Source organism: Hemiscyllium ocellatum, chromosome 43 (genome assembly GCF_020745735.1).
Source record: "Hemiscyllium ocellatum isolate sHemOce1 chromosome 43, sHemOce1.pat.X.cur, whole genome shotgun sequence".
Taxonomy (NCBI): domain Eukaryota; kingdom Metazoa; phylum Chordata; class Chondrichthyes; order Orectolobiformes; family Hemiscylliidae; genus Hemiscyllium; species Hemiscyllium ocellatum.
This window is the reverse complement of record NC_083443.1, coordinates 30,691,602-30,713,963: the sequence shown is the minus strand read 5'-3', so window position 1 is coordinate 30,713,963 and position 22,362 is coordinate 30,691,602.

The window sequence follows — 22,362 nt, the reverse complement described above, 5'->3', positions numbered from 1 at the left end:
CAGTTTGTGCTAAAGGGCCTGTCTCCATGCTGTAGCACTCTGAGGAATACCACAGGCTCTTGGTAATGGTCTGTGCCATAAACACTTGAAGTTTGTGCCAACTAATACAACATGAGAAGCTGATGAGCTTGGCAGCAGCTCGGCTACCAGTCTGCCTGCAGCAGCGACAGCAAATCATAAAGAGAAAAGGCAAAAATCAATGGTTTTTACACTTACAAATGAACTGCATGTGTGACATCAGCTGGACACCTGATTGGGAATGGGGAGGGGAGGGTTGCGGTCATGACCTCATCTCCTAGTCAGAAGATTCTGAGCTCAACTTCCAGTCCTGAAACTTAAACACAGAGGTCAAGGTGGACATTCAAGTGGAGCACTTGGGTGAGTGCTACACTTCCAAAAGTGCCATATTTTGGATGAGCCATTAAGCAGAGGCTCTGTAGAGTTCCCCTGATTGGGTTTCAAAGAGTTCTTGGCACTTGTGCCTTTCTTGATATTTATCCCTCAAACCGTGTCGTCAGGTTGCTGATCACATTGCTATTAATGGGACCTTGCTGTGCATTAATTGACTGCCACATTATCTGCATTACTGACAACACAGCTCATTTTCTGTGGTATCCTGTCATTGTCAAAGGTGCTATACAAATGCAAGGCTTGTATTTTTTTTCCCCCTTTGCTGATAACCCACTCTGATTTTGGGTTCGGGATGTGAAGGATGAAAGGCACCTGGCAAGCATGTTTAATGAGTTCAAGATATTTCTTCTCTGCTATTAAGATTAGTAGCATCTGTCCCACCCTGACCTCGGGATGTGTATTGATCCTGAGTGGTGTGGCCTGTTAAGGAATGGGTCACTTTTCTCGGACGTAACTTGTTGGATGCTGACTGTTCTGAACTAAAAAGTTTGCAAATTATTACAAAACCTGGGAACAAAAAACACCATGCTTTCCCCAACAAGGAGAGAAATATAAGCAAAGCATACTTCAGAGAAACACTGAAATGCAAAAACTCGTTTGTTAAAGCCAGCACAGAATCCTGGTTAGACTACACTTGTACTCTGTACATCTTTCTACTCACCATCGTTCATTCTTGTGACGGGTTGAACCTCTTTTCTAGTCAACTCACTCAGCAATATTATTCCACCCCTCAAAACAGGTTGAATTGTTAGGGGGAGCAGACAGGAAAGTGTGGTCGAGGCCAAGGTGAGATCCACCATGATCGTACCAAATGGTGCAGCAAGTGTGAGGGACTGAATGGCTTATGGCTGAAGTCCTCTATAAGGACATGGAGGCACTGGGAAAGGTACCTAGATTTATAAGAATGATGGAAGAATTAGATTAGATTACTTACAGTGTGGAAACAGGCCCTTCAGCTCAACAAGGCCACACCAACCCACCGAAGCGCAACCAACCCAGACCCATTCCCCTACATTTACCCCTTTACCTAACACTACGGGCAATTTAGCATGGCCAACTCACCTGACCTGCACATCTTTGGATTGTGGGAGGAAACTGGAGCACCTAGAGGAAACCCACATGGGGAGAACATGCAAACTCCACACAGTCAGTCGCCTGAGGCGGGAATTGAACCCAGGTCTCTGGCGCTGTGAGGCAGCAGTGCTAACCACTGTGCCACCGTGCCGCCCATAAATTAAGATGGTCCAGCCAATGTGGAAAGATTAAGAAAAGACTGAAGGATGTCTTGCTTGGCATATGTTAACGTTTTTAAGAAGAAGTTTGTTCGGGCAGGTGTAAAGGGTATGCTTCCAGTTGAGGATAAAAGGATTGTGGACCTTTTACATAAGACCCAAAATCCCGACGGGATGCTTCAGAAGAAACTTCTTTGCCCGAAGAGAATGAGTTAGAAAGTGGGGCCTTTTTCTGTGGAATGGGCAAACACTGTAGGGGTACTTAAATACATGACTTGAGGTACTCTTGTGGTAATGCCCCTATCTCTGAGACAGGAGGCCCAGATTCAAATCCCACTGCTCAAAAGGGTGTGTAATAACATGCCTGGGCAGATTGACTTGAAAATAACTGAAAGCCCGTGAAGGAGAAAGGAACTGAAGCACGTTGACGAGCCGATAGAACAAAGAAAGTTTACAGCCCAGGAACAGGCCCTTCGGCCCTGAGCCGATCCAAACCTACTGTCTAAACTGATCACCCAATTCCTAAGCAACTCTATCCCTCTGCTCCCCACCTACTCCTGCATCTGTCCAGACACATCTTAAATGAATCTACCGTGCCTGCCTCTACCACTCCTGCTGGCAACGCGTTCCAGGCACCCACCACCCTCTGTGTGAAGTACTTGCCATGTGTATCCCCCTTAAACTTTTCACCTCTCACCTTGAAAGCGTGACCTCTCGTTATTGAAGCCTTTACCCTGGGAAAAAGTTATCTCTATCTACCCTTCATGATTTTGTAGACCTCAATCAGGTAATTGATTGGTGGCAGAGGTTCATGTCGAGACAAAAACAAACTGCACATGTTGGAATCCAAAGTAGACAGACAGGAGGCTGAAAGAACACAGCAAGCCCAGCAGCATCAGGAGGTGGAGAAGTCCGTGTTTCGGGTGTAACTGTTTCGGAAGTCCTGATGAAGGATTCCACCTGAAACACTGACTTCTCCACCTCCCGATGCTGACTGGCCTGCTGTGTTCTCCCAGCGTCCTGCCTGTCTACCTGAGGTTTAGGTAGAGCAAAAGAAACACAGACCAATTGGGCTCCATGTTTCTGTGCTGTAAATACATGTAAAATTTATCTGTAAATGTTTAGAAATCTCAAACTAAAAATCAAATCAACTTTTGAAGAAAGAGGAATGCGTTTGGAATGGGGAGCTGGTTCTAGAGCTAACCAAAATGTGAATGGGCCATTTCTAAATTCCAATATGACTGTGACTCTAAGAGATGTACAGCATGGAAACAGACTCTTCAGTTCAACTCATCCATGCTGACCAGATAACCTAATCTAGTCCTTTTGCCAACACTTGGCCCATATCCCTCTAAGCCCTTTCTATTTGTATACCCATCCAGATGCCTTTTAAATGCAATTGTATCAGCCTCCACCACTTCCTCTGACATATCATTCCAAATATGTACCACCCTCTGTGTGAAAAACTTTTCCTTTGGGTCACTTTTATATCTTTCCCTTCTCACCCTAAACCTATGCTCACTAGTTCTGGACTCTCCCACCCCAGGCAAAAGATCTCGCCTATTTATCCTATCCATGCCCCTCATGATTGATAGATTGTTTTGAACAGTTTCCAGTTTAATTTCAGAAAAGATTTGAGTGTTACGTTGGAGTGTTAAATGGGAAAGCTTTCCATCGGGAAATATTTATGACCATTAGTTGAACAATAACTACACATGAATTGAATTGTACATGGGCATATTTGAAGGAATTGGATTTGGTGTCCTTTCACCTAATACCTAAGATTTTACTGCTCTTGGTTTCTGCTTCAGTTTTTTTTTCTTGGTTTGGATTTGTAAACCTAAAGAGCTTTGGTGAGAACACACGCGGAGTATGGTGTGTGGTTTTGACCTCCTTATCTGAGAAAGGATAGTCAAGCTACAAAGAGAGTACAATGAAGGCTCACATGTGCCCACTCACAGACTTATACCCCTTTACACTCACATACACACACTCTAACAGACACTCATACCCTCCTGTGCGCGCGCACACACACACACACACACACACCCTCTCACAAATTTATACCCCTTTACACTCACACACACATGCATGGTGGCACAGTGGTTAGCACTGCTGCCTCACAGCGCCTGAGATCCGGGTTCAATTCCCGACTCAGGCAACTGATTGTGTGGAGTTTGCACGTTCTCCCCGTGTCTGCGTGGGTTTCCTCCGGGTGCTCCGGTTTCCTCCGACAGTCCAAAGATGTGCGGGTCAGGTGAATTGTCCATGCTAAATTGCCCGTAGTGTTAGGTAAGGGGTAAATACAGGGGTATGGGTGGGTTGCGCTTCGGCAGGTTGGTGTGGACTTGTTGGGCCGAAGGGCCTGTTTTCACATTGTAAGTAATCTAATCTAGACATAGATACACTCTCTCACAGTCATTCCCCCTTGCACACACACACATGTGCACCCTCTTACAAACTTATACCCCTTTACACTCACTCACACACTCTCACAGACACTCATATCCCCCCCCCTCCCGCACACATAAGCGCACATGTGCATCCTCTCACAGACATGCCCCTTTACACTCACACACACATAGACACTCATACCCCTTCCCCCGGACACACGCACCCACATGCGCATGCACACACACACACGCAAGTTTGTAGGGTGAATTTGTACTTGCAGAATTACATTTTATTTTGCTGAAAAACTGCATGAATCCATGTAAGATTCTGTAAATCCCTTTTTTAGATTAGAATCAGTCTGAACATTGGGGCACAGACAGCCTCACACAGGGCACCTCACACCTTCAATGCATTATCTGGGCTGACATGGCAGATGAAGGGCTTATGCTCGAAACGTCGAATTCTCTATTCCTGAGATGCTGCCTGGCCTGCTGTGCTTTGACCAGCAACACATTTGCACCCATTGTTATAGTTCACTTGAGAATGTAACTTTAAGAAAGTTCTGGGATTTACATATGAAAGAACTGAAACCAACATGGTCATTCTAAAAGATGAGAGACTTAACAAACAATTCAGGTCTTTTTCAATATATAATTTCAGTTACATCACACTGTAAACCTTTGCTATAAATTCTGTGTCTTACAATCTTATACTCCACAACCACCTGATGTCTGAAGGCTAGTGCTTTCAAATAAATCTGTTGGACTATCACTCGGTGTTGTGTGATTTTTAACAATGAAGGCCTCGCAGAGTGATTCTTGGGATGGCAGGACTGATGTCAGTAGAGAGACTGGATTGGATAGAACTATATTCACTGGAGTTTAGAAGAGGGAGGATTTCATAGAAACCTGTACATTTCTAATAGGGATTGACAGGAATGCACAGGGAGTCCAGAGCCAGGGAATCACAGTTTAAGGATACAGGTAGGCTATTTAATGTTGGGATGAGGAGCAATTCCTTCACACAGAGTGGTGAGCTTGTGGAATTCACTGTCACAAAAAATTGAGGCCAAAGCATTGAATGTTTTAAGAAAGAGTTAGATATGGTTCTTAGAGGGAGAAAGATCAAAGGGCATGAGGTCAAAAGCAAGAGCAGAGTTCCACGTTGGATGATCAGCCAAGGTCATTGAGTGGTAGGGCAGTATTGAAGGGCTGAATGGCCTAATCCTGCTCTTTTTTGGTTATAAAAATATTCAGCAAGGTTACCGAGGTAACAAGTGTGCTCCAAAACCATACACAAGTGATGACACTTTTACTGACTCCTCCAGTAATAGCTCTGATTATTCGTCTCATGTGGATAGTAACATCACAGGTAGAAAATCCTGCTAAGGAAATAATGCAGTTTCTAATTTTCCACAAAGCTACATTTTAACATATCAGAAGATGAGAACAAATAACAACAGCAGTAGGCCGTTCAGCCCTTCAATCCTGGGCCCCCATTTCATAAGGGAACGATAGATCTTCTGCCTTGGTTTACTTCCCTGCATTATCTCCATGCCTTTGCATAACTGAGCACTCAGAACCCTGCAGTGGTCTACCATCAATATATTCAAATTGTTCTGACTTTCCCCAGTGCCTTCTAGAACTGAAATGAATAAATGTTCTAAAGTCAGATTGCTGGAAACATTCACAGTCAGAATAATGGGCATGATTTCCTAAAAGGAATTTCTTAATGACATGCTTTAATGAACATTTTCAATCAGTGCTGTGAAATAATTTCTTTTTACAGCTTTTGTCTTTGAAGAACTGTACTGTCACAATTTTTCTGAATGCTTTTAAATCAAATGAAATGGTAGATTTATTTCAAGTGATAAATAGCATTATGCAACAGTTGTTTGAACTACCAATAGATAGACATTTAAACTTGATATTTCAGGTGTTTTAGCACTGCCTAAACACTTAAGAAAAAACAGCAAGGGGCTCTTTTCTATAGAGAGATACCTGTTGCTTGCACAGGTTGATGGGTAAATTATACAATTAACCACTTTGTTTTCATTTTCAGGTAAGTGATGTATTGATTTTAATAACAATTAGTAAAAACCTTTTGAGGTTTGTTTTCACCCTGCCTGGACACTTACCCAGTACAGACTGGGACATGGATTCGAACCTGGACCTTCAAGGATCAGAGATAGGCTACTGGTATTAGCAATAAGACTTCCCAATGAGAAGTTACCTTTGCATTGGTGGATTCGAGCTGAGGAAGCGGAAGTACTCACATAGATTTGAGGTGAAATGAATTTGAAATTACTGTGGTTAGTTGCGACTGACACTGGATTGCTTATATTGTTGGTCCACCGGACTGTAATTGCTTGTAGAAAGCTTTTTTAGATTACTTACAGTGTGGAAACAGGCCCTTCGGCCCAACAAGTGCACACCGACCCACCGAAGCGCAACTCACCCATACCCCTACATTTACCACTTACCTAACACTACGGGCAATTTAGCATGGCCAATTCACCTGACCCGCACATCTTTGGACTGTGGGAGGAAACCGGAGCACCCGGAGGAAACCCACGCAGACACGGGGAGAATGTGCAAACTCCACACAGTCAGTCGCCTGAGTCGGGAATTGAACCCGGGTCTCTGGTGCTGTGAGGCAACAGTGCTAACCACTGTGCCACCGTGCTGCCCTGTAAAGCTGTTTACAAGTATTAGGTTCACCCCAAATAATGTAGTAAGTGGCAGTACCTGAAATTTCCTCAAACGTGTAGCACATAATACTTTCTTTCATCAGGCTTTTACGGTCAAATGGTAAGTGTTGCTTTTGGTTTTGCATTAGATAAATGTTGGCTAACTCCTTTGGTTGTGGCTAAACATTTGCATTTCTCTCCATTATACTGTGTTCATTGACTGCCGAACACAAGTGTTACCACCTTGAAAGGTGCATTTTTTTTCATCTGGTATCACACGAGTTAACCATGGTCAAGGCTATCCATCAACAAATGCACTTGTTTTTTCTGTAAGTGATTGACTTGTATTTTTTCACTCTATAACAGAACCAGATCAGAACATCTGAATAGATACCAGTCATACTACAACAGTCATTGGATCGATTCAGCATTGTTTGATGTAGGCATGGTGTCATAGAGCCATACAGCACGGAAACAGACCCTTCGGTCCAACTCCTCCATGCTAACTAGATATTCTAAATTACTCCAGTCCCATTTACCAGCATTTGGCCCATATCCCTCTAAACCCTTTGTATTCATATGCCCATCCAGATGCCTTTTAAATGCTGTAATTGTACCAGCCTCCACCACTTCCTCTGGTAGTTCATTCCATACTAGCACAGCTTCTGCATGAAAAAGTTGTCCCTTTTTAAATCATTCACTTCTCACCGAAAACCAATACCATCTAGTTCTGGACTCCAGCACCCCAGGGAAAAGACCTTAGGCCATGGACTCTATCCATGCCCCTTATGATTCTATAAACTTCTATAGGGTTGGCCCTCAGCCTCCAAAGCTCCAGGGAAAACAGCACCAGCCTATTCAGCCTCTTCGAGTAAAAGGTGAGGTCCGCAGCTGCTGGAGATCAGAGCTGAAAATGTGTTGCTGGTTAAAGCACAGCAGGCTAAGCAGCATCCAAGGAACAGGAAATTGTTCCTTGGATCTGCCTAACCTGCTCTGCTTTAACCAGCAACACATTTTCAGCTATTCAGCCTCTTCCCTACTGCTTAAACTATCCAATCCTGGCAACATCCTTGTAAATCTTTTCTGAACCCTTTTCAAGTTTCAAAACATCTTTCCTATAGCAGGGAGACCAGAATTGAACGCATTATTCCAACAGTGACCTAACCAATGTCCTGGGTAGCTGCAAAATGACCTCCCTACTCAGTGACTAGAATTATTTCAGATATTTGTCTTTTTTTATATAAAACCTGCTAATTAAGAAAGTGTTGGAGTTTGCTTCAGTCTTCCACAAAGGAATGTAGGCTTTTATCTTATGATGGAGGACTGGAATTTGAATAGACAATTGACTTTGCACAGATAAGTCACTGAGTGGTAGCCACCATCTTGGATGTGAATAGCCTGCAGTGGGGTTACACAGAACATGGAACATAGAACAATCCAGTACAGAACAGGCCCTTCGGCCCGTGATGTTGTGCCGAACATTTGTCCTAGCTTAAGCACCTATCCATGTACCTCTCCAATTGCCGCTTAAAGGTCACCAATGATTCTGATTCTGATTCTGCCACTCCTACAGGCATCGCATTCTATGCCCCCACCACTCTGTGGGTAAAGAACCTACCCCTGACATCCCCCCATACCTTCCACCCTTCACCTTAAATTATTGTCCCCTTGTAACACTCTGTTGTACCCGGGGAAAAAGTCTCTGACTGTTGACTCTATCTATTCCCCTGATCATCTTATAAACCTCTATCAAGTCACCCCTCATCCTTTGCCGTTCGAATGAGAAAAGGCCTAGCACTCTCAACCTATCCTCATATGACCTATTCTCCATTCTAGGCAACATCCTGGTAAATCTCCTCTGCACCCTCTCCAAAGCTTCCACATCTTTCCTAAAGTGAGGTGACCAGAACTGCACACAGTACTCCAAATGTGGCCTTACCAAGGTCCTGTACAGCTGCAACATCACCTCGCAACTCTTGAATTCAATCCCTCTGCTAATGAACGTTAATACACCATAGGCCTTCTTACAAGTTCTATCCACCTGAGTGGCAACTTTCAAAGATCTATGAACATCGACCCCAAGATCCCTCTGCTCCTCCACCTTACTAAGAACCTTACCGTTAACCCTGTATTCCGCATTATTATTTGTCCTTCCAAAATGGACAACCTCACACTTGGCAGGGTTGAACTCCATTTGCCACTCCTCAGCCCAGCTCTGAATCATATCTAAGTCCCTTTGCAGCCGACAACAGCCCTCCTCGCTATCCACAATTCCACCAATCTTCGTATCATCTGCAAATTTACTGACCCACACTTCGACTCCCTCTTCCAAGTCATTAATAAAAATTACAAACAGAGAGGACCCAGAACTGATCCCTGCAGAACTCCACTTGTAACTGGGCTCCAGGCTGAATATTTACTATCTACCACCACTCTCTGACTTCAACCGGTTAGCCAGTTCTCTATCCAACTGGCCAAATTTCCCACTATCGCATGCCTCCTGACTTTCCTCATGAGCCTACCATGGGGAACCTTATCAAATGCCTTTATAAAATCCATGTACACTACATCCACTGCTCTACCCTCAACCACATGCTTGGTCACCTCCTCAAAGAATTCAATAAGACTTGTAAGACAAGACCTACCCCTCACTAATTCATGCTGGCTGTCCCTAATCAAGCAGTGTCTTTCCAGATACTCATAAATCCTACCCCTCAATACCCTTTCCATTACTTTGCCTACCACTGAAGTAAGACTAACCGGCCTGTAATTCCCGGGGTTATCCCTATTCCCTTTTTTGAACAGGGGCACAACATTCACCACTCTCCAGTCCCCGGGTACCACCCCCGTTGACAGAGTAAACGAAAAGATCATTGCCAATGGTTCTGCAATTTCCTCTCTTGCTTCCCACATAATCCTAGGATATATCCCGTCAGGCCCAGGAGACTTGTCTATCCTCAAGTTTTTTCAAAATGCCCAACACATCTTCCTTCCTAACAAGTATCTCCTCTAGCTTACCAGTCTGTTTCACACTCTCCTCTTCAACAATATGGTCCCTCTCATTTGTAAATACTGAAGAAAAGTACTCATTCAAGACCTCTCCTATCTCTTCCGACTCAATACACAGTCTCCCACTACTGTCCTTGATCGGACCTACCCTCATTCTCGTCATTCTCATGTTTCTCACATGCGCATAAAAGGCCTTGGGGTTATCCTTGATCCTACCCGCCAAAGATTTTTCATTCCCTCTCTTAGCTCTCCTCATCCCTTTCTTCAGCTCCCTCCTGGCTATTCTGTATCCCTCCAACACTCTGTCTGAACCTTGTTTCCTCAACCTTATGTAAGCCTCCTTCTTCCTCTTTACTAGACATTTAACTTCCCTCGTCAACCAAGGTTCCCTCACACGACCATCTCTTTCCTGCCTGACAGGTACGTACATATCAAGGACACGTCGTACCTGTTCCTTGAAAAAGTTCCACATTTCAATGACATCCTTCCCTGACAGCCTATTCTCTCAACTTATGCTCCTCAGATCCTGTCTTGCAGCATCGTATTTACCCTTCCCCCAATTGTAAAACCTACTCTGTTGCACGCACCTATCTCTCTCCATAACTAAGGTGAAAGTCACAGAATTGTGGTCACCATCACCAAAATGCTCACCCACTAACAAGCCCATCACTTGTCCCGGTTCGTTACCAAGTACCAAATCCAATATGGCCTCCCCTCTGGTCGGACAATCTACATACTGAGTTAGAAAAGCTTCCTGGACACACTGCACAAACACCGCCCCATCCAATCTACTTGATCTAAAGAGCTTCCAATCAATATTTGGGAAATTGAAATTGCCCATGACTACTACCCTGTGGCTTCTGCACCTTTCCAAAATCTGTTTCTCCACATCTCTGCTGCTATTGGGGGGCCTATAGTAAACACCCAACAAGGTGACTGCTCCTTTCCTATTCCTTACAGATTCCCAAAATTTTTAAGTTTCTGTAGTGATTCCTTGCAGACATCTTTGAGAATTGAATACAATATAAATTAATATTCATACCACCACACTGGACATGTGCAATTTTCTATGAAATTTAACAATAGGGCTGTTGTGATTCACATACAGAGGTGTTAAATGTTTGGAGAACGGGATTGAATTAATTTGGAAAGGAAACAATTTACATAGAGCAGAGCATCCCAAATTCAACGTTGAGACTCCAACTTGTGACCCCATTTGAAATGTTAGCATCCTGACCTTTCCCAAGGCCACCATTAGCTGTTATGGAGCTCTGATGCAGTTACAACAGCTATTCTCCTACTCTGAAAAGCCCCCATGCTCTCAGCAACTTCCTTCCTCACCCTCCCCAACACTCTCCAGCCTGCACCTATTGTTCTCCCCCCAACACCTACTCTTGGCGTTCTCTCTCCGCTGCTTCATTCTCTAGCCCACTCCCAGTTCCCATTCTCTCAAATCATGTGGAGAGATTGTGGCAATTTTCAAAGTTCGATATAGGATCATGATGGGGGGGAGATGTTTTAGACGCAGTGACGTAGAGGGGACGATTGAGGTGTTATCTGAAATGATGGTCCGGTGGCTCAGTGGTTAGCACTGCTGCCTCACAGTGCCAGGGACCTGGGTTTGATTGTCTGGCTGTGTGGAGTTTGTGTAATCTTCTCGTCTCCATGTGGGTTTCCTCTGGGTGCTTGAGTCTGCACCCACAGTCCAAGGATGTGCAGGTTAGGTGTATTGGCCATGCTCAGTTGCCCCATAGTGTCCAGGATTTTCAGGCTGTGTGGATTAGCTGTGCGAAATGTGGGGTTGCAGGCATTGGGTAGGCCAGTGGGTCTGGGTGGGATGCTCTTTGAAGGATCTGCACAGACTAGATGGGCTGAATGGCCTGCTTCCACACTGTAGGGATTCTGTAGTTGAATAGCACTCCGATAGTTTGGTTCTATTTGCACATCAGAAACATTAATTTCTCAGAGTGGGGTTAGGATAAGGGGGCATTTGGCAGGGAGGCACTATTTTTAGATTTCCTGAGTTGATTTTTAAATTACAAAACATATAAGAATAGGTGTTTAAAATAAGCCTCTGATTGCTGTAGATGGGGGAGTAGAGCAAAGTGGCCACAGTCCCAGAGGATCACGGGGGCTGTGCTCTCGGAAGAGATAGACGACTGGTGATGGTGACTGAGGGTCACTGTACTCTTAAAGAGGGGAGAGATTGAGAACTGACCACAGCAACCCCTCCCCGAGCCCTTCCCTCCCCAGCCCCCCCAAGCCGAGGGTCACTGTACTCTTAAACAGGGGAGAGATTGAGAACTGACCACAGCAACCCCTCCCCGAACCCTTCCCTCCCTGGCCCCCCCAAGCCGAGGGTCACTGTACTCTTAAACAGGGGAGAGATTGAGAACTGACCACAGCAACTCCCCCTCCCCACCCCCCCCACCCCCTCCCTGCTCCCCGCGCCCCCCCCCCACAAGCCACCATCTCCAAGAAGCAGATTAAACTCTTGCTGTCTGGGTATTAATTCTCTTCCAATGCATCCTTGAGCTTAGAGGAAAGAGCAGAGGGAATGGACTGTTTTAATGGTGATTGCTTCAGCTTCAATGGAAAATTCTCTACTTGCTGGGAAGTAAAAGTTCTTATTCAAATCCACGAATGGAGTAGATAAAACCCTGATGAGATGTTATAATATGAGTTTTAAAAACAAAATATAAAACTGAAATGTGTATATAGTCAGTCAGCACTAAACTGCCACTTTTCGATGCATGAAACCTATTGCAGACCATGTTCCACCTGGTGCCATTAGTATCAGAAATGATATATTTGCTGTCTTGGGTATACTTATGTTCCTGTGGGCATGTATTTAATCTGCAGGGGGTGTCTCATCATGATCTGCAAACACTGTTCACTTCATTCCTTCACAAAGATGCTCCAGTAAACATTGATAAACTGATGTTAGCTTCCTTGAACTGTGGAGAGTGAAGCCTTGTTAGCAGCAAACTGGAACAGAACCAATCTAAAGGAGCTGTGGATTAAGGGAATAAAACGATGGTGACACACAGCGATGCTATCAACATTTGAGGTGATGAAAGGTTCAATTATTTTTTAAACACACTCGAGGTCAATTTGCTTAAACAGTAAACATCAGGCCCAGGGATGTTACAGATATAGGATCTTCTCAATGAAGAGATGCAGGATGTCACGGTTATTTTTTAAAAATTAAATTTACTTATCAGTCTCCAATAATGTTTGGCCGTGAGCCAATATAACTACCCATGGTATAATTATTCATTCTGAACTTAACTGACATTCAAAGTGACGTACTTGTCTCATCTGAGAGCATGGACACATAGGAACAGAATTCACTATCATTGGCGCTCCCTCACAGATGAGGATGGCTGTCTCCCACTCAGGATGAGGCTGTAGGTGACTGTGTAGACTGATGGGTTTACCCCAGGCTTTGTTACACTGGGGGCAGAAGGTGGTCATGGGAAGGGGTGGCAGTGAGTTCCTTTCTCTGTTGTTGCCTGGCTTCCATTTGTTTTCACCCGACAACAAATCTCGAATAAAGGAGACTTCTCCTCCACTTTGGATGGGTCTGGTGTTTGTGGGAATGTTACTTTCTCCCAAGGCCTCATTGGAAAGTGAGGGATTCAGCAACCATGCCTCCTTCCCAGGCTGACTCTACCGTTGAATACAATCATGACTGACCTTTCTTTGTTTCAAGTTCCGTTCTCCCATCAACTTCTGACTTAATCTTTTGATGCTGTTCCCAAACAGGAAACTATCAATGGTTCCCTCTCCCCCACCTTTTGTCCTAATGTTCCAAGTTTGCTTAACTGCCAGAGGCAAAGAATAATTCTCTCCTTTCTCTTGAAAGGGTGATCCCTGATTTTAAATCAATGTCCCCGAGTTCTGGACTGACTCCAAAGTGGAAGCATCTTTTCCACATCCACCTTGCCGAGACCATTTTGGATCTTGTACACTTCCATCAAATCAAAACCCTCAGCCTCCATCCATCCCTGCACTTCTAAATTCTAGTCAAAAAAAATTATCCAACTTTTCTTCATAATAAAACCCACTCCTAGAGTCACAGAGTTGTACATCATAGAAATAGACCCTTCGATCCAACTTGTCCATGCTGACCAGATATCCTAAACTAATCTAGTCCCATTTTACCAACATTTGCCTCTCTGAACTCTTCCTATTCTTATACCCATCCAGATGCCTTTTGAATGTTAGAATTGTACCAGCCTCTTGCTCCATACACTCACCATCCACTGTGTGCTCCTGAGGTCCTTTGTTTTAAACCTTTCTCCCTCTCACCTTAAATCTATACTCTCTAGTTTTGGACTCTTTTCCCCCTCCTTCCCCAAAATGGCAGGGTCTTTGGTTATTCACCCTATCCACACCCCTCATGATTTTATAAACCACTATAAGGTCATCCCTCTGCCTCCAACACTCCAGGGAAAATAGTCCCAACCTATTCAGCCTCTCCCTATAGCTCAAACCCTCCAAACCTGGCAACATCCTTTGTAAATCTTTAACTGACCCCTTTTACGTTTTACAACATCTTTCCAACAGGAGGGAGATCAGAATTGAATGTGGTATTCCAAAAGTGGCCTGACCAATATCCTGTACAGCCACAACATGATTTATCAACTCCTACATTCAATGCACTAATCAATAAAGGCAAACGTACCAAACACCATCTTCATCATCCTATCTACCTGCGACTCCACTTTCAAGGAGCTATGAGCCTGCACTCCAAGGTCTCTTTGTTCAGCAACACTCCCTCGGAGAAAGTAAGGACTGCAAATGCTGGAGTTAAAGAGTGTGGCGCTGGAAAAGCACAGCAGGTCAGGCAGCATCTGCGGAGTAGGAGAGGCGATGTTTCAAAGTACTTATGCCCGAAATGGCGATTCTCCTGCTCCTCGGAAGCTGCCTGACCTGCTGTGCTTTTCCAGCGCCACACTCTTCGACTCCAACATTCCCCAGGACCTTACCATTAAGCGTAGAAGTCCTGCCCTGATTTGCCTTCCCAAAATGCAGCACTTCACATTTTATGAATCATTGCAGATACCAGAAAATGATGGGCAGTGCTTCTGTGTTAAGAGTTCATAGCCAGGCCTTTAGCCCATTATACCTGACCTGGGTTTGCTCAATTTAGTCTGAGCTGTTTCAGCACAGAAGGAGGCAGTTTGTCCCATTTTAAGTGCAGTCTTGCTCCTCCTACACCCTTACCACTTCCATGTAGCGCTAAAAAGTTTTCCCTTCAGATGCTTATCCAATTTCCATTTGAAATGTGCCTTCACCTCACTCATAGGCTAGGCTTTCCAAATCCTAACTGCATGCTGTGTAAAAAAATATGTCTTTGATGATTCCAACTCTTAACCAGAAATATATCAGTTTACCCCTTGCATCAACAGAACATACTGGTAATGTCACTGGGCTAGTAATTCAGAGACTCTAGGCTAATGTTTTGGGGACATAGTTTAAAATACTCCCACAGCATGTGGTGCAATTCAAATACTAGTCTAATGGCAATGTAAACATACATATGGTTCACTTCTGTCTTTTTTTAAGGAAGGAAATCTATCATCTTTCCCTGTTCTGGCTTTTGTGTGACTCCAGACCCACAGCAATGTAGTTTGACTTTGAAATGCCCACATCCCAAATATGATTTGGGGAAAAAATTAAAGTCTTTCTCTATCTACTCAGTCGCAACACCTCAAAATTTTCAAGCACGTTTTTATTAAACCTCTGCTGTGAGGTGAACATGCAGAACTGTCCCAGTCAATCATAGATTCTCTACTGTGTGGAAGCAGGCCATTCAGCCCATCAAGTCCACCCCACCTCTCTGAAGAGCATCCCACATTGAATCCCCCCCCCCAATCCCTGTAACCCTGGACTTCCTATAGCTAATCCATCTAACTTGCAAACCCACAGGGAACTCTACATAGTCACCTGAGGCTGGAATTGAACCAGATCCCTAGTGCTGTGAAGCAGCGGTGCTAGCCACAGAACCACTGTGCTGCCAACATCTATCCTCATGACTGAAGTCACTCAACCCTGAAATGCTTCTGAAAAACCTTTTCAATGCTCTCTAAACTTTCTCTAGCACAGTGTCCAGAATAGAGACCAATCCAGTGTTATATGTGAAATCTTCTATTTGTAAATCCCAGGATCCCATACACTTTATTAACGCACAGTTTACCTCAATTGGATGCAAGTGCAGGAAGCTTTGTTCTGTATCACTAATGCTGAAAATGTGTTGCTGGAAAAGCGCAGCAGGTCATGCAGCATCCAAGGAACAAGAGATTTGACGTTTCGGGCATAAGCCCTTCTTCAGGAATGCCCGAAACGTCGAATTTCCTGTTCCTTGGATGCTGCCTGACCTGCTGCGCTTTTCCAGCAACACATTTTCAGCTCTGATCTCCAGCATCTGCAGACCTCACTTTCTCCCCTGTATCACTAATGTCAAAACCATTGGATTTCCTTGTTTGATAGTTGGTGCAAGGAAGAAAATCTGAAATTTATTTCACCAGAAATGCTAACCCCCTCTCACTTTCAGCATGAAATGTGTTTCCTTTTTTCCCATTTGATCCTGCAGCTGATGCACTTGGCATCAGGTCGAAATGAAAAGAAAGTCTTTTGTATTTGCCTGCCGAAATTGTTACTGATGCAATCATGTGAGTCCTTCTAATGTAAGGTGCTCATTTCGAAAGTGCACGTTCTGACTCAGGCGGAGGGATCCTGTCAGTGCTCACAGTTCTTGGTTTTATTGCAGACTCTTCCAGGAAAGAAATCAAACAATCACATTCCTTTCAGAAGCCTTGATTGGCCACTGGTGAAGTTAATTTTAATAATCCTTGATGCTCTCCCCTTGATGCTTGAGCCCCAAGGCAAGTTCAGGATAAATCTTCAGAGATTTAAAAACTATTGGAGAGTAATTAATTCAATCAATCTGCTGTAGTAGCACTCAGACCTCTAGAGTCTGAAGACGGTGCTCAATTCTCAGAGGAGCTGGTGGATACAGGTACAATGCAACATATAAAACACATCTGGACAGGTACATGATAGGAAGGGTTTAGAGGGATGTGGGTCAAACACAGGCAGATGGAGGGATTTCAGTCAGGGCCTATTCTGTGCTGTGTGACTCTCGAGCTCTTGTCTTGAGGTCTAGCCTAAAACTTCAGTGCTGTGTAGAAGACCTGTTAGAAATATTGGCCCAGAACCTCTCTTGGAACAGATCCGTGCTGGGTCAGGGAAGAGTGTCAAGTCAGGAGTGTCAGACTGGGGGGAGTGTTGATGGTGAGTATGTGGGAGGCTATGGGGATTAGGTTGGTAATTACCCAGGAGTTAGAATAGATTACCATTCCTCTGATATTTCCATGGCCGCTGTTGAATCCCACACATTGGAACTGAGTTGGGGACATTTTTTGGAGGATTCCAGATGATGGCAATTACAAATCAGAAGTTTCAACTTGCCGGACAATTCCCACTGAGTCAGTTGCATGGAACCTCAGTGTTGCAGCAGCTATGTTTCTGATGGAGGATCTGAAGCTGGGCCTTTCAAATGGACAACAACATACTCCTGGAAATCTGAGGGATTGGGGCAACTTCTGTACAGGTGGGACCTGTAGTACAAGAATGGATTATGCCTTAATAGGAACTGGGACTGGTTTTCAACTGGGAATCTGAAAAGTAACCCAAATTATAAGTAACCCAAAGTTGGAAACTGTATATCAGAAAATGCTAGGGAGGCTGGAAGACAGAAGAAACAAAGACAAGGATTGAATATGTTTCAGAAGAAGAATAGTGTCCAAATGAGAGACTTCAGGTAGAGCACCCTTAATGCACACAACATTGACAACACAGTAGTCTATCTCAAAAAGCAAACAGAAATACGTGGGTATGATCCAATTATCATTGCAGAAACATGGCTACAAGGTGACGTAAAGGCTACCAAATAGTATTGGTTGTGTGGGACGTGGTATTATTAATCAGAAGATGGAGCAAGCTTGTAGCATGGGTATCACTGTTATTATGGGTGATTTCAATCCACATATAGACTGGGTAAACCAATTAAAGCTGGGAAATGGACGGTTTTCTAGAGCAGTTAAGTTGAAGAAATGATTATGGGACATGCTATTTTGGATCTTGTATTTATGTCATTTAAAAAAAAGCGAATTCATCCTATAGTAGAAACTTTTAGGGATGAGTAATCTTAACATGAATTTTATCATGCGTTTGAAAGTGACACATTTCAATCTGAAGCAAGGGTGTTAAATAAAAATAAGGGAAATTATGAAGTCATAAAGCAGAAATTGGCTGAGGTGGATTGAGAAAAATCATTCAAAGGCATAACTGTAGATTGTTCATTTACAGACTGTGTTGCGTTTTGCATGGCTTTTAGACAGTATACATTTCATCAAGGTGTTCACACTCCAGATCAGTCAATTGTCGCTAACAAATTAAGTTCAGGATGTGTAAGGTGAAAAGGAAAGGCCTTTAAAGTTGGCAGAAATATTAGTAAATCTGAGCAATAGAAAGTTTTAAAATTATTGCTCAAATGGCCCCATGATGAGGAAAGGGCGAATAGAATATAAAGGCAATCTAGAGGGAAATGGACTGCATCGAGATAAAAAGGTTTTAGTTTAGAAAGGCATCATGTGTCGGTGCAGTCTTGGTGGGCAGAAAGGCCCGTTCCTGTGCTGTTCTGTTCTTTTTTTTTTAGATTAGATTAGACTTACAGTGTGGAAACAGGCCCTTCGGCCCAACAAGTCCACACCGACCCGCCGAAGCGCAACCCACCCATACCCCTACATTTACCCTTACCTAACACTACGGGCAATTTAGCTTGGCCAATTCACCTGACCCGCACATCTTTGGACTGTGGGAGGAAACCGGAGCACCCGGAGGAAACCCACGCAGACACGGGGAGAACGTGCAAACTCCACACAGTCAGTCGCCTGAGTCGGGAATTGAACCGGGTCTACAGGCGCTGTGAGGCAGCAGTGCTAACCACTGTGCCACCGTGCCGCCCACTGTGCCACCGTGCCGCTTCTTTGTTCAAGCAGAGAACATAAAAATGGACTGTAAAAGCTTCTGTAGTCACATTAAAAGAAAACATTTGGCTTAAACAAATCAGGGTTAATTACCGGCAGAACCAGTAGAATTTATAATGGGGAGGGGTGGGTAAACAAGAAATAACAGTGATTCTAATTGATTGCTTTGCACCTTTTTTGCTGAGGAAGGTATAGAGATCCAGGTAACTATGGCCAGTTTAAGAATCAAATAACACTGGAGAAAGTAATGGGGCTGAAAGTTGATAAATTCTCGTAGCATGATATTCTGTATTCAAAAGAGTTGAAGGTGGAAATAGTTGATGCAGTGGTAATCAGCACCAAAATTCTACAGATTATGGGATGATTGGAAGGAGAAAATGTCACCCAACTACCTAAGGAACTTTAGATCAGTTAACCTTACATCAGTGGTAGGGAAAATGTTAAAATCTGCTATAAAGGATGGGCTAAGTGGACACTTGGAAAATAATGATTGCACCTACAGTCAGCATTCCTGATGAAGGGGTCTGTCCTGAAACGTCGATTCCCCTGCTCCTCGGATGCTGCCTGACCTGCTGTGCTTTTCCAGCAACACACTCTCAGCTCTGATCTCCAGCATCTGCAGACCTCACTTTTTCTCTGACAGTCAGTTCACCTTTTAGGCCAAAAGGCAGAGGAGCAGAGTTCAGTCATGTGGCCCATCAAGGCTGACAACTTTCTCAAACCCCTTCTCCTGCCTTCTCGAACATAGGACATGAATGCTCTCTCCATAACCGTTGATCCCCTTATTAACCAAAGACCCACCTTTCTCTGTCTTAATACACTCAATGACTTGGCTTCCACAGCATTCCATAGCAATGAGTTCCACCGACTCACCATCTCATGGATGAAGAAATTCCTCATTGTCTCAGACTGCAATTAGGGAACTTATTGGAAGTTTTGAAAATGTTCCCACTAGAATTTCTAAAGGACACACAATGGACAGGAGATGCTTTATAATTTGAGAAGGCTTTTTGATGGAGTTACTCAATATAGGCAAGTTAGAAAAATTAAAGCACATAGGATAGTAGGGAATGTATTGTTATGGATTAATGATTGGTTCCTATCTGTGAGCCAGAGTAGGAATAAATAGGTTCTTCTCATGTTGGCAGCCAATACTAGTGGAGAATGAACAGGGTCAGTACTTAGTGGCCCTAGCTGTTTATATATCAATGATTTAAAGAGGGGACCAAATGGAATATTTCCAAAATTGTGGATGATACAAAGCTAACTGGGAAAGTGTGTTTTGAGGAAGAAATAATGAGGCTTCAGGAGAATTTGGACAGGCTTGGTGAATGGGCCAGAGCATGGCAGATGGGATATAACATGGAAAAATGTGAGGTTATTCACTTTGGTAGGAGGAACAGATATGCAGAGTATTTTTAAAAGGTTAGAAAATGTATAACAGGACTTGAAGGCTAACCTGCAGATTCAGCAAGCAATTAGAACAGCAAATGGAATATTAGACTTTCCTACAAGAAGATTTGGGTACAAGAGAAATGACATCTCGCTTCCATTGTACAGGAGCTTGGTTAGACTGTACCTGGAGTGGGCAGTTTTGGTCTCCTTAGATCAGGAAAGGTATTGCTGGAGAAGGAATGTAGTGAAGGTCCACCAGATTTCTTTCTGGGAGAATAGGACTGTTTTATGAAGAGAGCTTGGGAAAATTGGGGCTGTATTCTGTAGAATCTTGAAGAATGTGAGCTAATCTCATTGAAATTTACAAATACACTTAAAGGGATTGACATTGTAGGTGAAGGTAAGATGTTTTTCCCCGATTGGGTAATCCAGAACAATTTAAAAATAAGGTGGAAGTCAGACAGGTTCATAATGAAGAGAAAGTATTTTTATTTTGGAAAGAGGGGATTGAACCTTTGGGAATTATTTAGGTCAGAGGGTTGTGGAAGCTGTTTTTTGAGTGTGTTTAAGAGAAGAGAGTGAGAGATTTCTGATTTACCGATGTCATATAGGATTATGGGGACGGGATGAGTAAAAGCTATTGAAGTGTTTGATAAGCTGTGATCTGTTGGAATGGCTTGACGGGCTAAATGGCCTGCTGTTCTTTCAGCTCATGGTTGCTGTTAGAATATATCCTCAGTGCTCAATATTTAGCAGCAGATGGTACAGCTTCATACCTGGCATGTTTTAAAATCTGTTCCCTTTTTTTCTTAGTCAACACAGAGCCACGGCAATTTCTATTTTGGCTCAGTGACTAGCATTCATGCCTCAGAATCTGCAGGTGATTTGTTCACAAAGTCCAACTCCAAGAAGACGAGCATAAAACCAAATGCAAAAGCTCAGCTGATGTCTGAGGGAAGTACTGAGTGTATTGCACTGTTGGAGGCGCATGTCTTTCAGGATGAGGTAATAAACTTAGGCCCTGTCTTTCCATACACAGGCAAAGATGCCTGGATACTAATCTCCAAAGAAAGGGAGTTGGAAACAATAGCTGAAAATGTGTTGCTGGAAAAGCGCAGCAGGTCAGGCAGCATCCAAGGAACAGGAGATTCGACATTTCGAGCACAAGCCCTTCATCAGGCTGATGAAGGGCTTATGCCCGAACATCGAATTTCCTGTTCCTTGGATGCTGCTTGACCTGCTGCGCTTTTCCAGCAACACATTGCCAGCTCTGATCTCCAGCATCTGCAGACCTCACGTTCTCCTCCCAGTTGGAAACAATACCCAGGCAATAGTTAACTTTTCCCCAAATCACCTTTAATTCACAGGATGGTGTCTCTGAAACTCACCATCAGTCAAAAAAAAAGTTGTCCAACAAGTTCTCACAATTTATCATGTTGTAGATCATCTGTTGTATTTTCTATACTGCTGCAGTGACTGTGTATCAGGACTTACTGAACTGGTCAAAGGCAGTAATTAGCCCGAGTGCAAAGCTGGTCATCAGAATGGCCACATGCTTCACTGAACTTCTCTCCCCATTCTCCACCAGCCAGGATACGATTCCAGTGACAGGGAAGCTTGTGATATTACAATAGAAGGGCTTATGCTCGAAACGTCGAATTCCCTATTCCTGAGATGCTGCCTAACCTGCTGTGCTTTAACCAGCAACACATTTTCAGCTGTGATCTCCAGCATCTGCAGACCTCATTTTTTACTCGATATTACAATAGAGCAGAGCTCAAAACCCATGGTCCCACACTTTATTTCTGATTGTTTGTGAATAGCTCGATGTGAGATTCTACAAAGTGTAGCTGTGAAGACAAAGAATGAGAGACTCATCTGCAAACTTAGCGACATAGCCATTGTTTACCTTGTCTCCAACATTAATGCACACACCATGACCCAGCTGAATTGTACTTTTTTAATGCTCTGTTCAGTGAAGGGACTCACTTGGTAGGAATATACATCTTGTGCGGATGCTGGTTCATTTGCATACAAAGCAGTTATTCTACAAACGTGGGTGTCAATATTGGCTTTACTGTGTCTGTGGAAGTTTGATATTATTATTTTTGCTCTAATTACACCCTCCAGCTTAATGAGTCCTGGATCTAATGGGGTTATTTATAAACCAGAA